This window comes from Hippocampus comes, unplaced genomic scaffold, assembly GCF_001891065.2.
Source record: "Hippocampus comes isolate QL1 unplaced genomic scaffold, H_comes_QL1_v1.1 scaffold44, whole genome shotgun sequence".
NCBI classification, from domain to species: domain Eukaryota; kingdom Metazoa; phylum Chordata; class Actinopteri; order Syngnathiformes; family Syngnathidae; genus Hippocampus; species Hippocampus comes.
The window spans coordinates 1,245,696-1,258,227 of NW_017805546.1; positions in this window are offsets into that span (position 1 = coordinate 1,245,696).

The following is a 12,532-nucleotide window of genomic DNA, read 5'->3' on the forward strand; positions in this document are numbered from 1 at the left end:
GGAAACCATAGCCACGGGGCCTTAAACGCATCATCTGAAGGACAAACCAGGCCAAGTTCCCTCATCCCTCGCTCCCTCCTCTCTGCACAACAATGTGCCCGCTAACCTTGCTATCAGTGGGGAGGAGAGAGGAGAGCGGATCTATTAATCTGCCTCCCCCTTCCTCCCTGGTATGATGGTGGCAGAGGCGAGGCTGGAGGTGGTATGTAGCAGGTCTTCAATATAAGCCGCGATGACAGGTGTCACTGGGTCTCACGGGTGGACCTTTGACGGGTGTCCTGCTCACTTACAATCCTCACTGGGGCGCTTTTCACAAGTCACACACAGATGAGTGCCAAAAAAAAAAAAAAAATTATATATATATATATATACACACACACACACACACACACACACACACACACACACACACACACACATACATACATATAAATATATATATATTTTTTTTACAAACGAACAGGCGATAAGCAGGACTCATCAGAGTCTGGAATCCCATGGGAAGAAAAGTCTCAAGCGTGCAGGAGCAGCACACGGCCTCCAGCTTGGCATTACACACACGCCGGCTGCCAAGCCAGTTTAGCCGAGTGCCAGAGAGCCGCACTGTCTGCGAGCTAAAAGAGGCCCGTAGCTCCCAAATGCAGTGGCTCACAGTTGGACGAGCTGGAAGAAACTCACAGGCACGTCCGTCTTGGTTAACGTGAAGTAGTAAAAGAAAGGAACTTAAAAAAAAAACAACAAAAAAAAACCCGGTCGGGGCACACCGGTTGTTCACACTCTTTGAAACAGGATGTTTTAAGTTTGTTGGTAAAAGGCGGGTTTAGGCCTCAATATCTCAATCAATCAAGGGCTCTCAATCGATGCCTTTATCACTTGCCATTTTCATCTTTTCAACATTGTGTCCTTATCTGCTCAGGCTGAAAAAGTTATTTAAACAAAGCGCGAAGTGCTGATAGATATCTGGATTGAAATGAAGGGAGAAGTCAAGTCATCAAAAAAGTAACCACTCCAATGCTCAAGATTGCCTTGAAATGGAGACAGCGCACGTCATTTGTTGCGTCTATACTCGGCGCACAGCAAATTGAGATTTTTTTTTTAAATTACTGCACTTGAATATTTTTGTTGCGAAGAAAACTTCTGCTCCACACTCGAGCCCAATTATCAGTAATGTACTGAAAAGGAGTTGAGTGAATATTAACTTTGCAAGTCGATTTACCACGTGTCCTTAACATTTCAGATTAGGGGCCACTGTGCTCCGAGACAAACCCCCCCACCCCCAAAAAACAACATTCTGGAACCCTGTACTCAAGTAAAGTACACATTTCTGAAATGGATTCATGGGCCTGATTCGCTAGCTTTCTAAGCCGACACCCCTTTCCTGAAAAACCACAATTTCCTGAATAGCTCCATGTCATTACTTCAAAGAAGGTGCCGTATTTTTATTTACAGGGACTTTCTTTTCAAATATTGTTGTCCAACTAAAAATATCACCTCTGGTTCCACGTAATGCGCATGCTGTTGCGCATCTGACCTGAGAAACACGTGCAAAGAAATAGCCGGATATGTTGTGATCATGTCTCATATTCATTATTTTGATGTCGAATTAAAATGTCGAGAGATAAAAATGAAGTTGGCCTCACTGTTCCAATACGTTTGGGGGGAAAAAAATGTTTCGTTTTTAAGCTCATGTCATCTGTGGGTGCCTGACTGTTGATCAGATCTTGGCCATGACAACGTTTTCATTCGACTGTGACCCCCAGCAGAGAAGCACACACCCATGAACGCCCTCTTTTGTGGAGGCGACACAGGGGAAAGCCCGGCCTCCTTTTATTCTCCCGCCTTGACTCGAGGAGGCGAATGATTGCAGGCCCGGTGCGGTGCGTCTACTCTCCAGGGAGGCCCTTCCATTCATCCGGTGAGAAATCCTGACTATTTACTAGAGGCCAAGCCTGTAGTGTGTCAACACTCTCACACAAATATGCACACACACTTCACTCCTCCCTGCACTGTAATATCTCACTCTCTCTTGCTCTCTCTCGCTCTCTCTCTCTGTCTCTCTCTCTGTCTGTCTGTCTCACACACGCTCGCTCTCCACTATCGAAGCCCCGGCCCACCTTTTCACACTGCGGCTGGCTCAAAGGGAGACTGGCGGCGGATGCGAAGGGGGGGGGAAAGTCGTGTTTGTTTAAGCGCGCCTCTAAAAAGCGGGAGGGGAACTTGTTAAACGGCCGTCCGTATGGCCCCGCTCAGCACAACAGGATGCGGCGTGCAGGGCGTGGAAGCTGCAGTGCCCACTGGTGCTGATGTGCAACTGAGGGCCTTTTAGGTATCACCATCACACTCATAAAGAACTCTTGAAATGCCACAGAAGTTCTCTGACGTGGTGTGTGTTCGTGCGTGTGCGTGCACAGCTACAAGGCACACTACGTTCACGTGTGTGAATGTTTCCATGGGAACGCATTCTATTTTTGTATTTTTTTAAGGCCACAGTCTGTCCAGTTGACTGTGAAACGATTCACTTTTGCGTTCCTGTGTGCAGCCATGTCTGTTTTAAATGAAGAATTACATCACGAAAATGGTTGAATATTTTTTTTATTGATTTCCAATGTCAAATTGAAAAGTTTTTTTTTTTGTCTTTGTACTTTTATTCCCATTTTAAATTTTTAATGATTAATTGGGCAGGCGTAATTCAGGAAGAGGGAATATAAAATCAATGTGTGCAGGTGGAAAAGCGTTTTAGTCGTAACTAGGAAAGGTTTGAACCATGTTCAGCCACGGGACTTTGCCAGTAGCGGCGGCGCTGTTATCAGTTTGAGCTGAGGACTATGAAGTCCAGATGAAGTGGAGAACCAAACGATCGAGTGACACTTGATGAGTACTCAGTGACTACTGAAGCAGTCAAAATGGAAAACTATGCTGCTTCATGTTCATATCAAAGTAAAAATGTTGCGCTTCACCTTTCAAGACCTTGGGCTCTATTTGCGTGACCGGCACAAGCGCAGGCCAGCCGATATGTGAGAAGGGGGGTGGGGGGGGGGGGCTGCGCCACTGTGGGAGGGGTCACAGATGATCAGGATAATTATCAGGCTTGTGTAAAGCTTGCTGATGAGCCCATCATTTGAATCAAGTGTGTTGGAGGAGGGAGACAAAACAGGCTAGATAGGGGCTCTGGAAGACCAGTCTTCGGCACTAAAGTCTCGACATAGCACAAGCACATCTGCGCCAGGAACTGCGCACTTGGAGCTCCGCCCACCCATCCTTAATCATTCCTGTCACTGATGCAAAAATCAGGATCTGTTGGCTTTTGCGCCACGGCACAGGTACCCCGTCTATGAAGATAGAGCCACTCGTCTTGAGATTAAAATAAAACTTGCCAGTGCGGTAATGTGAAGAGCTCAAAGACTGGATTTGCTTCGGGCCCCCATATGACTGAAATACACTCCTGGGTTCACAAAAAGCTCTTCACGATTGAGCCCCCTGTTCTTCTTTTATTGCGCCTATCGTTTTGAATGATATGTTGACAAACGCATTCACAGCGAAACGACGTCCGGTCACATCTGTTTGACAGATTCAAGAATAAGTGAGCCATCAGTGCGTTTCTTGGTGGATCGAAGCGTCCACGTGAATGGCAGCCACGGAGAGTAAGCATGTGTTTCGTTGTTTTGCATCTCATAAGGCAAAGCTTGTTCACGCTTGAATTTGCGCGAGGTCCGCGGGCAGGAAGACGCCTTTTGTCACGGCCGCGCTCCGTCACAGACTTGTCGGCGCCATCCGCGCTCGGGCCTCCTTGTCGGATCCTCAAGAATTGGGTTACTAATGACCAAATTGTTCATCTTAATGAGGTCATCAAGTGGTCATTGTCTCAAAGCAATTAGGCGCGCCGCCTGCCTGATACGTAGCATGCGTACGGCTGAATGGAGACAAAAAAGAAAAAAGGGGAAAAAAAAGTCATGATTCCGATGAACACGGCCAATTGTAATGTGCTCATGCGTGATACTCCATATTATATTCCTCTTATTTTTTTATTTTTTTTAATTGAGTGTTTTTAAACAACCTGTGGGTTAGCCTCAATGCTAACCACTGTCACATTGCGCTCGGGATGCCCAAGCGGGACATTTGCATTTATGCAGATTAAATTAATCTGTTGATCCCCCGTATCTGTCTAATGAGCAAGGCATCTCGTGGGGTGTGTGTGTGTGTGTGTGTGTGTGTGTGTGTGTGTGTGTGTGTGTGTGTGTGTGTGTGTGTGCGCACGCGTGTATGTATATGAATTTGCGTATGCATGAAAAAGGACGGCTTAATTAGAGGGAAACCGCGCCCGGGCTTCCCCTAAAAAGGTCACACTTGGCCACAGGCTTGAATACATTCTCTGCTGTTTGACGTGCCACAAAGTGACAAGTGCAATGACAGATTTTGTTTTTCTTTTTTCTTTTTACTTCATCCGGGCAAAAATAAATGAATAAATAAAAGACGAGCGAAAGATCTGGAAAGACATTCAAGGGTATTTATTGGGTCGGTATACTTGGCCAATTGTTCCTCTCTTAATTTAGTGTGTTTGTTCGATGGTGCCTATCAACATAATTTTTCTTTCTTTTTTTTTTTTTCCACCCTCCCGTTCATGTAATTTCTCTGGAACAGGACATAACATTATTTTCTTGGGTCAATCTGACTGAATTCAACTATACAATACCATCAGAAATGAAAAGACATCTGACAGTCACACATTTTGTCAGTACTAACCCTCCTGGTATCCTTTCTCAGGAACAGAAATAACGTTGATGGGTCATTTTGACCCGTGTTATTGTCCAAAGTTTCCGAAATGAAAACACAGCATATATACGTTCTTTATATCTCATTATGAAGTCCACTGTTCACTATTTCAATTGGAATGTACAGGTGAATAAACAAATGGAATCATTAAATGACTACGACTTTTGTTTTTTTCTTCTTGAAAAAAAATCAGTCAATTTGACCCACAACTGAAGTTTCATCGCAAGAAAGTACATCTTTTTGCAACTGTAAAACAAACATAATGCAATTGGCTGGCAAGGAGTTCAGGGTGGCAGTTGACCTGCAGTTTAACCCGATGGTTAAATATCATCCAATTACAATCACAGCGTCGAGAACTCTGAATTAATGACATAAAATGTCAAACTTGGGAGTGTGTGAAAATAGTCCCTTTTGCGCTGCATTTTCTGCAGCTGTCAAGTCGCATTGCCGCTGCTCCACTTGACAGTTATTGCTTCCTGTCTGGTCTCGTTATGCAAACGAGGCCAACCTGAGGGGCGGGGCCACTTGCTGGCGTTTGCTCGCGATGAAGCGAAACTAACTCAAAGTTCAGCCTGAGTCAGAACAGACGGCGATGAAGAATATTAGCGTGTGTAAGGCAGACTGGAAGTATTTGTTTCACTCTGCATTTAGTCTGTTTTTGGGGGGGGGGGACTAATCACCTCACACCTCTACTGTGGGGTCCATGCTGAGTCATGACGTTTCGACGACTAGGGTCTGACCTAAGGTGTTCCGACCAGGTGAGCGGGAAGACAAAGGTGTGCGCTGACAAAAACAATACAATCATGTCCCGCATATGTATTTTCACTCGTAGGGGCAGCACTTCATCACCAAGCCGCTGAAGTACACTTGCCGCTTTGTGTCGCTGTGAACTGTGCATATGGTATGAGCAGCTGACCTGACGCAAAATGCAAATAATCCCCAAACATAGTTCGGAAGCCGCAAGCTAACTCTGCTAATGCTAATTGTGTGCTAAAGACGGCAGCTCTGCGTCGTTATTGGTGGTGTTATGTCAATTAACTGGCATCAGAAGATGGCCCAAGTCAGAACGGCTTGCACAGCAATGCATTTTTCGACAGATGCAGATAACAAAAGATATACTCGGTTGTTTAGTTCCACACTTGATCGGTGGGCAAGGACGGCAGAGACTCAACTAATTGTATGAAAATAAAGTCACTTTTACAGACCGTAATCTGAGTTCATCACACCCTAAAATGAAATGCTCAACGTCAGGAGTCGTTTCCATTTAGGACAGACAGTAACAAGAAGCAAGGAATGACTGGACTCGAGGTTCGGCTTTTGTTTATTTAGGAAATTCCGATGATGCACAAAAACAGCCCACCGATGCATTTTTTCCAAGGTTCATGTGCACTTTCAAATGCTCTCATTCTCGATTTGCTGTCAGTCAGCCTGTTTGTGTGTCTAAGTTGGGCCGTCTCTACAAATAATAATCATCCTTCGTGAATTGCCTCGCACCTTAAAGGCGAGGCGCGGGACAATAGAGAGCGGGCTCGGTATTAACAGATTTCAGAGCAGCTGTTGTGGTGTGTGCCCGTGAATCAGGATGAACCAAATCCCTGCCCGGGCCGAGCTAACCAAACCACAGCGTCTCGCTTTGTTTGACTCCCATCTAAAACGAGGCTGGTGCTGACACTGACGACGATGGCGAGCAAACAAGTGCAGCGTAAGTGACACAAAGGATCCAAAAGATAAACATGTAGCATTGAATAAATGGATTAGACGCTCGCCTTGACAAAGTACCTTTCTACACCTCAGGGATTTCGCCGTTTGCTAAGTGTTGACTGCCACTCCCGGCCCCGCTGAATAGATTCCGAGGAGACGGGCCCGTGCTGAATGACTGCTGTAAGTTTCCTTAATGCGCTGCCATTGTCAGCGGTCACTCCATTTGTTTTATCAAGGAGACACTCTCACACCATGGCGCTGGATGTGCTTGAATATGCTTTTCACCACTTGTTTCCTGCTTTTGAAAGCACCAATCTAGTTGTTAATGTACAAAGTACAGTGCACCATGATTACGCAGCGCAAATGCAGCTGAGGATAAGTCCTCCATCCCAAAAAAAAAAAAAAAAGTTGCATTCTGTGCATTTTTCTTTCAAAACGCTGTCCTTTGAAATGGGAAGGAGAAAAAAATGGCCAGAAGAAGGGAGTGTGGCTGCGATGAGACTCAATGATGTTTTATCCTAACAGGCTCGCTAGCGTTAGCCATCCGACCAAAATGAGTACATTCATTCTATGGCGCTGCGATGAGACTCAATTGTGTTTGATCCAAACTATCCCGCTAGTGTTAGCCAGCCAACGAAAATGAGTACATTCATTCTTTGGGGTTGCCGTGAGACTCAATAGTGTTTAATCCGAACCGTGTTGCTAGCGTTAGCCATCCAAAGCGCACAGAGCTGGGTGGCACCTCTGGATTAACTGTCAAAGCGGGCATGTGACTGACTCCTTGATTGAACGAGTTAATAAGGTACAGCTCATTTGTTGTATGGGAGTGTGTCAGTGTTGGCAGATGATCAGAGCGCGAGGCAGGTTACAGCACGTCCCAGTAAAATATACATTAGCTCCACTTTGGTGGGAATCTGACAGTGGGTTCACTCCAGTACAAGTTTGGCCTGAGACTCTACATATTATTCTGAGCGATTATCATGTGGTGTGTGGTGTGTTAGAGGTGCTTTTTCCTCGCTGATCTGCTTGGAAAATATTCCCGGCAGACAATCAGACGACGCAAATGGAAAAAACGATTTTGAGCCGACAGACGTGTCGCAGAAAAACGTATCTTGTAGCTGATTTTGAGTTGCCTTGACGGGTCGAGACATACTCGACAATTGGTAATCTGGCATCGAGTGCGCTTCACCACCACGACGACCAAAGTCTGGCATGTTCGAAATTTTGTTCATCTTGCCACATAGTGTGACAAGTCAGAGAGTAACTCGATACGCTTACTTATAGCGACGAAGGGACAGCTACATTTTGTGTACTTCGCTTTAATGTTGCCTGTACGAAAATGAACAAAAAACACACCTCCTACCATACAAAAATACACACACACACACACACACACACACACACACACACACACACACACACACACACTGTCCTCTTTGAAGTGTAGACCTGGCAATAAATTCTTGGGCTCTTTTATGCTCGTTCCCATTTCGATTAGTGGGGTTAACAAGCCACTGCAGCTCAGGCTAATGAGACGACACCCCAGAGAGGGGTCATCAGAGGTGGCGGCGCTGGATTAAGCCATACATCCTTCATATCTGTCCTCCTGGGAAGTAATCTGTGAGAAACGACAACGCAAAATCCCACCAGGGACGCTTGTCTGCCAGTACGCGGGACGCCTTCACGAAGGCATCGTCGCACTGACTAACGCACATTGTCGCACATTGTACACATACCTCTCCACTAACATGGGGGCCCCGTGCGACCAATCCCGCTGGGGACAGATGGGCAGACAGAGAGGGGGGGCTCATTAAGGCAGGATGTAAGGATGTACCAGGATGCAGTTAAAAAAAAAAAAAAAAAACTTTCCTTGGCTCTCCTCAAGAATCACACCCCTCTCCTTCCTTCTCTTCATAGAGGTCCAGTAGATCACTAACAGATGGGGGGAGGGGGGTCATTCGGAATGAATCATCCAACAGAACTGTTTGGTTCACTTGGGTAGGACAGATTTTTTTTTTTTTTATGTCCATTTTGGAACAATTAAAACAATGTGAATTTTTTGGAGAAAATGAATATTGGTGGTTATTTGTACAGCAGCGGTCCCAAATATCTCTTGCGCAATGGGCCGGTTTGACGTCAAGCAATATAGTCGCAACGTAAGGCTCTTTTACACTGGCAGGCCAAATGTCCAGGAATCATGACAAGGATCCCACTCGTTTATACGTTTGATCCACTTAGCAACAGGACCCAAGAAAAACAAAAACACAAAGCTGCTGCTTTTGTGTGTGTGTGTGGCGACGTCTGTAAACAAGAAACACAAACATCTTTCATCTTTAATCCATCACAACCCAGGGCACTTTCTCAACAAAAGATCGTTTTCCTTCCATTCTGCAGCATCGCACACGAGCACACAAGCAGGAGGTCTCGGCTAGACAACGGGGCTTTGTTCTTTCCAGTAACTACACTGCGGCTCCGAGGGCCCGTTTCTGATTTAATCTGATTATTCTGATGGTCTCCTAATAATGCCAAAACATCGTTTTATCGCTCAGCATGCAGCTAATTCACAGAATTTTCGATTAAACAGTTGAAAAAGTTGAATATATTTAAAATGTGTTCAAAAACTGGAATGTGTTTCAATATTATTAGTGCATTTCTCATCTTTACGCTCTAAAACAAATGTTTCATTTTGTAAATTTCCTCCACATTTATTTTTTGCTTGCGTGTTTTTGTTCAAACATTTACAAAGTTGTAATTTTTTTACAAAATTCATTCTCACTGACCTGCAACAGGAAGAAGGTGACTGACAAAAGTATAGGAGGGAAACATGACAACAAAAAGATGATTGCGATGTTCATTTCTGACTTTGAAGGCCAATTTTCCCCAAAAACTTGGGGAATGGGCTCATTAAAAACCCTGAAATCAACTTTCTTGGACTAAAATAAGAAAAGCAAGACAACTGACTTTCCCTTTAGGTATATTGGTAGACATCAAGTCTGTTGTGTGCCTGTTGCCTGGAGTATGGAAATTCCCAACTTGCATGAAGGAGGCAGCGAGACGAAGTGGCTTGCGGCCCCAGTGGACATTCGGATAACAATCCTAATTGAATTAAAATCTTCCTCACCTACTCGGAGGCTAGAGATGAACACCGCTCGCCAATCAGGCTCTTCCAGGCAGCTAATTGAAGCCCTGGGTACGTGCGCCAGCCCGAACAAAATCAAGGTTGGGGGTGCCTCGAACACGCCCCAGGGGCACTCCGCTTATAATTGGTTAATTCGAAGCGGGAGGGATAACGAGGACTTTGATGATGACCTCGTGGCTCCGAGGGCCACGTGTTGGTATGAGAGGCCGGCAGGAATGGGATTTACGACTGTCTCTCATACAGTACACACGCGTCCGCGCACACACACACACACACACACACACACACACACACACACACACACACACACACACACAAAACTGAAACGCTCTCATCACCACGACTAAGTCACTCATACACTCTCACACACAAACTGAAAATCTCATACACCGTATCGAAGCGGCGCTTTCATACACACCACTTTCACACTCATTGCCGAAATGTTCTCAGGAACTACTGGAGCGTACGTGTAGATTTTTTTTTTTTGTTTTTGTTTTTGCTGTTCTCTTTCTCGCACACACACCCACCTCAAATACACGGATACACACAATTGAAACGTTCACCTCCTGTCTCACAGACTACTGAAATGCTTTTTTTCCAGGACTTTTTTTCCCTCATGCGTTGGAGTGTGAAACCATCCTCTCGATCCCGGTTTGATTGCCGAATTTTGGAGTCGTGATGTTTTTGCCACATGTGATTTTGGTGTTTGGGTCCTCTCCAAAGACAGCCTCAGCGCGTTGTTTTGCAGACGAGGGTTGCAGCGGGCCAGAGGGAAGGGCAGCAGCCATGTATAGCGCTTGTCTCCGTGATACTCACAGAAAGAGACAAGTATGTAATTTGCCCTCAGATGCAACACATAACGGCCTCTCGTGTAATCGGCCGGGCTACGTACGGGGCGAAGTGAGGATGCTCCGCGATAAGTTACAAGTGCCTCATCTTTTTCTCGCAACTTTTGTTTTCTGTAACACAAATATTTTTATGAAATTACATTTTTTGTCATGATATGAAACATTTTTCTCCTCATAAATTAAACTAGTAATAGAAAAACATTTTTCATAAACTTCGGACTTTTGGAAAGTCAAAGCAAAGTTGACAAAAGCACCAACAAACAAAGAAAAGAACAACAAACCTTTATTCGGGTCGTTTCGCAATTTTTTTTTCCCCCATTTTTCGGCGTGTCACTAACACTCCTCTATACATGTTCGCATTCTCATCCGCAGTCAAATTTCCTGACATATTGAACCTACATTTTCCATACGCATTCAGTGTCAAATTTTCTTCCATATGAAATCAGAAACTCGTATTGGAATTGGAATTTTCGCCTCAATGGCACATCTTTTCTCTCAACGTTTCACCAGAGCCGAGACGCAAACACTTGAGGAGTCTCCGAAAACATGGCGCCGGTCAAATCAAGTGCAGATCTTGCCGGCCGCCAGCCTGCGGCAAGGACGGCAAAGACTTCATGCGACGCGACAGAGTTCTGAAGCCGCCCAAATGGACACGCCGACTGTCGTCGCAAATAGTCCTGGCGTGCACATATGTTGCAACGTGCACACGGGAATGGAGCTGCGCGTGCGTGCGCGCCTCGGGCCCTCGCTGGTGCGGGTGAGAGATGCGGAGGCAAAACAGCCAGGAAGCGCAAAGAGAGACACGAAAGCGTGTCAAGCATTTTTTTTCCAATCCCCTTGATTTCGATTTTTACGGTCCATGTACTAGTATGCTCCTTGTCCTCACTTGTAGCACAATTTACACATACTAGTACGACAACGACGTTAGTCATCAAGCAAAACTACTGTTGGTCATTTTGGTGCTCACTAGTGGGGTGCGTGACCCACTCGTAGTTTTGATGAGAATGTTACTACTGCAGCACGGGACTTTGCTAGTCAGGGTTAAAAATATTAGCAATACTCGTAGTAAGAAATCTGTTCTGGTTGGGCACTGAGAGTGTCTTCCTAGTGACGACTACGGACAAATTAGTACGTGACGTTTTTTCATTTATTGAAGTCAAATTTGACGGCTAAGACGTCGTCCCACTAGTGCACCCCAGTCATTCTACTAGTGCAGAGTTGCATTGCGTCTTACACTGAATATCGGCGAAACATTACAAAACATTAAAATAGCTTTCCATAAAGCCTTTTGAGCATTCATTGAGGAAAAAAAACAAAACTTACGAGTAAAGTCATTCTACTATTGCACGGAATTTTCTTAAGCGGGAGGGCAAAGAGCTTCCTAGTACATGGACCTTAAGTGGAACATTCAATCACCAAATGGAGGTTTTAAATATGTGTGATATCGGTTGTCTTTGCCACGTCTTTCTTTGCTTGTGTGTGCGCATGTGTGTGTGTGTGTGTGTGTGTGTGTGTGTGTGTGTGTGTGTGTGTGTGTGTGTGTCCTCAGATTGGGTCTCCATTTCGGATATGTTTGCAAGCTGTCTGGATGACGGACTCACAGGCCTCATTGAGTGCTCTGTCGATCCTGTAGTCAGCGCCAGGGTCGGCTGACTGGATCAGTGTCTGAAGCTGTGGTGGAAGCACAGTTAATGGAAACATTAAAAGGCAACAGCTGGAAAAGAAAACACTGTGGACTACAAAATGTGATTTTTTTTTTCCATCTACTGGAACCAGAGCCAGAAAGCCAAGTGCAAATAAGCGTCTGTGGTTGTTTGGTATATATTCCACGATCGCTTGCTGTTAACCTTTATACCTTGGCACATCGCAAGTTACTAACAAGCATTCCAAACTCAGTAGTGTTTGCTTTTAGCAAACACTCCAAATCTCATCTGGCACCATTTGGTGAGCATACTAGCCAAGTACAGTGGCATAAGCTGCTTTCTTTCTATTGAGGACTGGGGGGCACACATAAATGTAAAAGCAAACATTCTAAGCATTGTTTCTGTCTTTCCTGGTGTGACTTACAGCACTC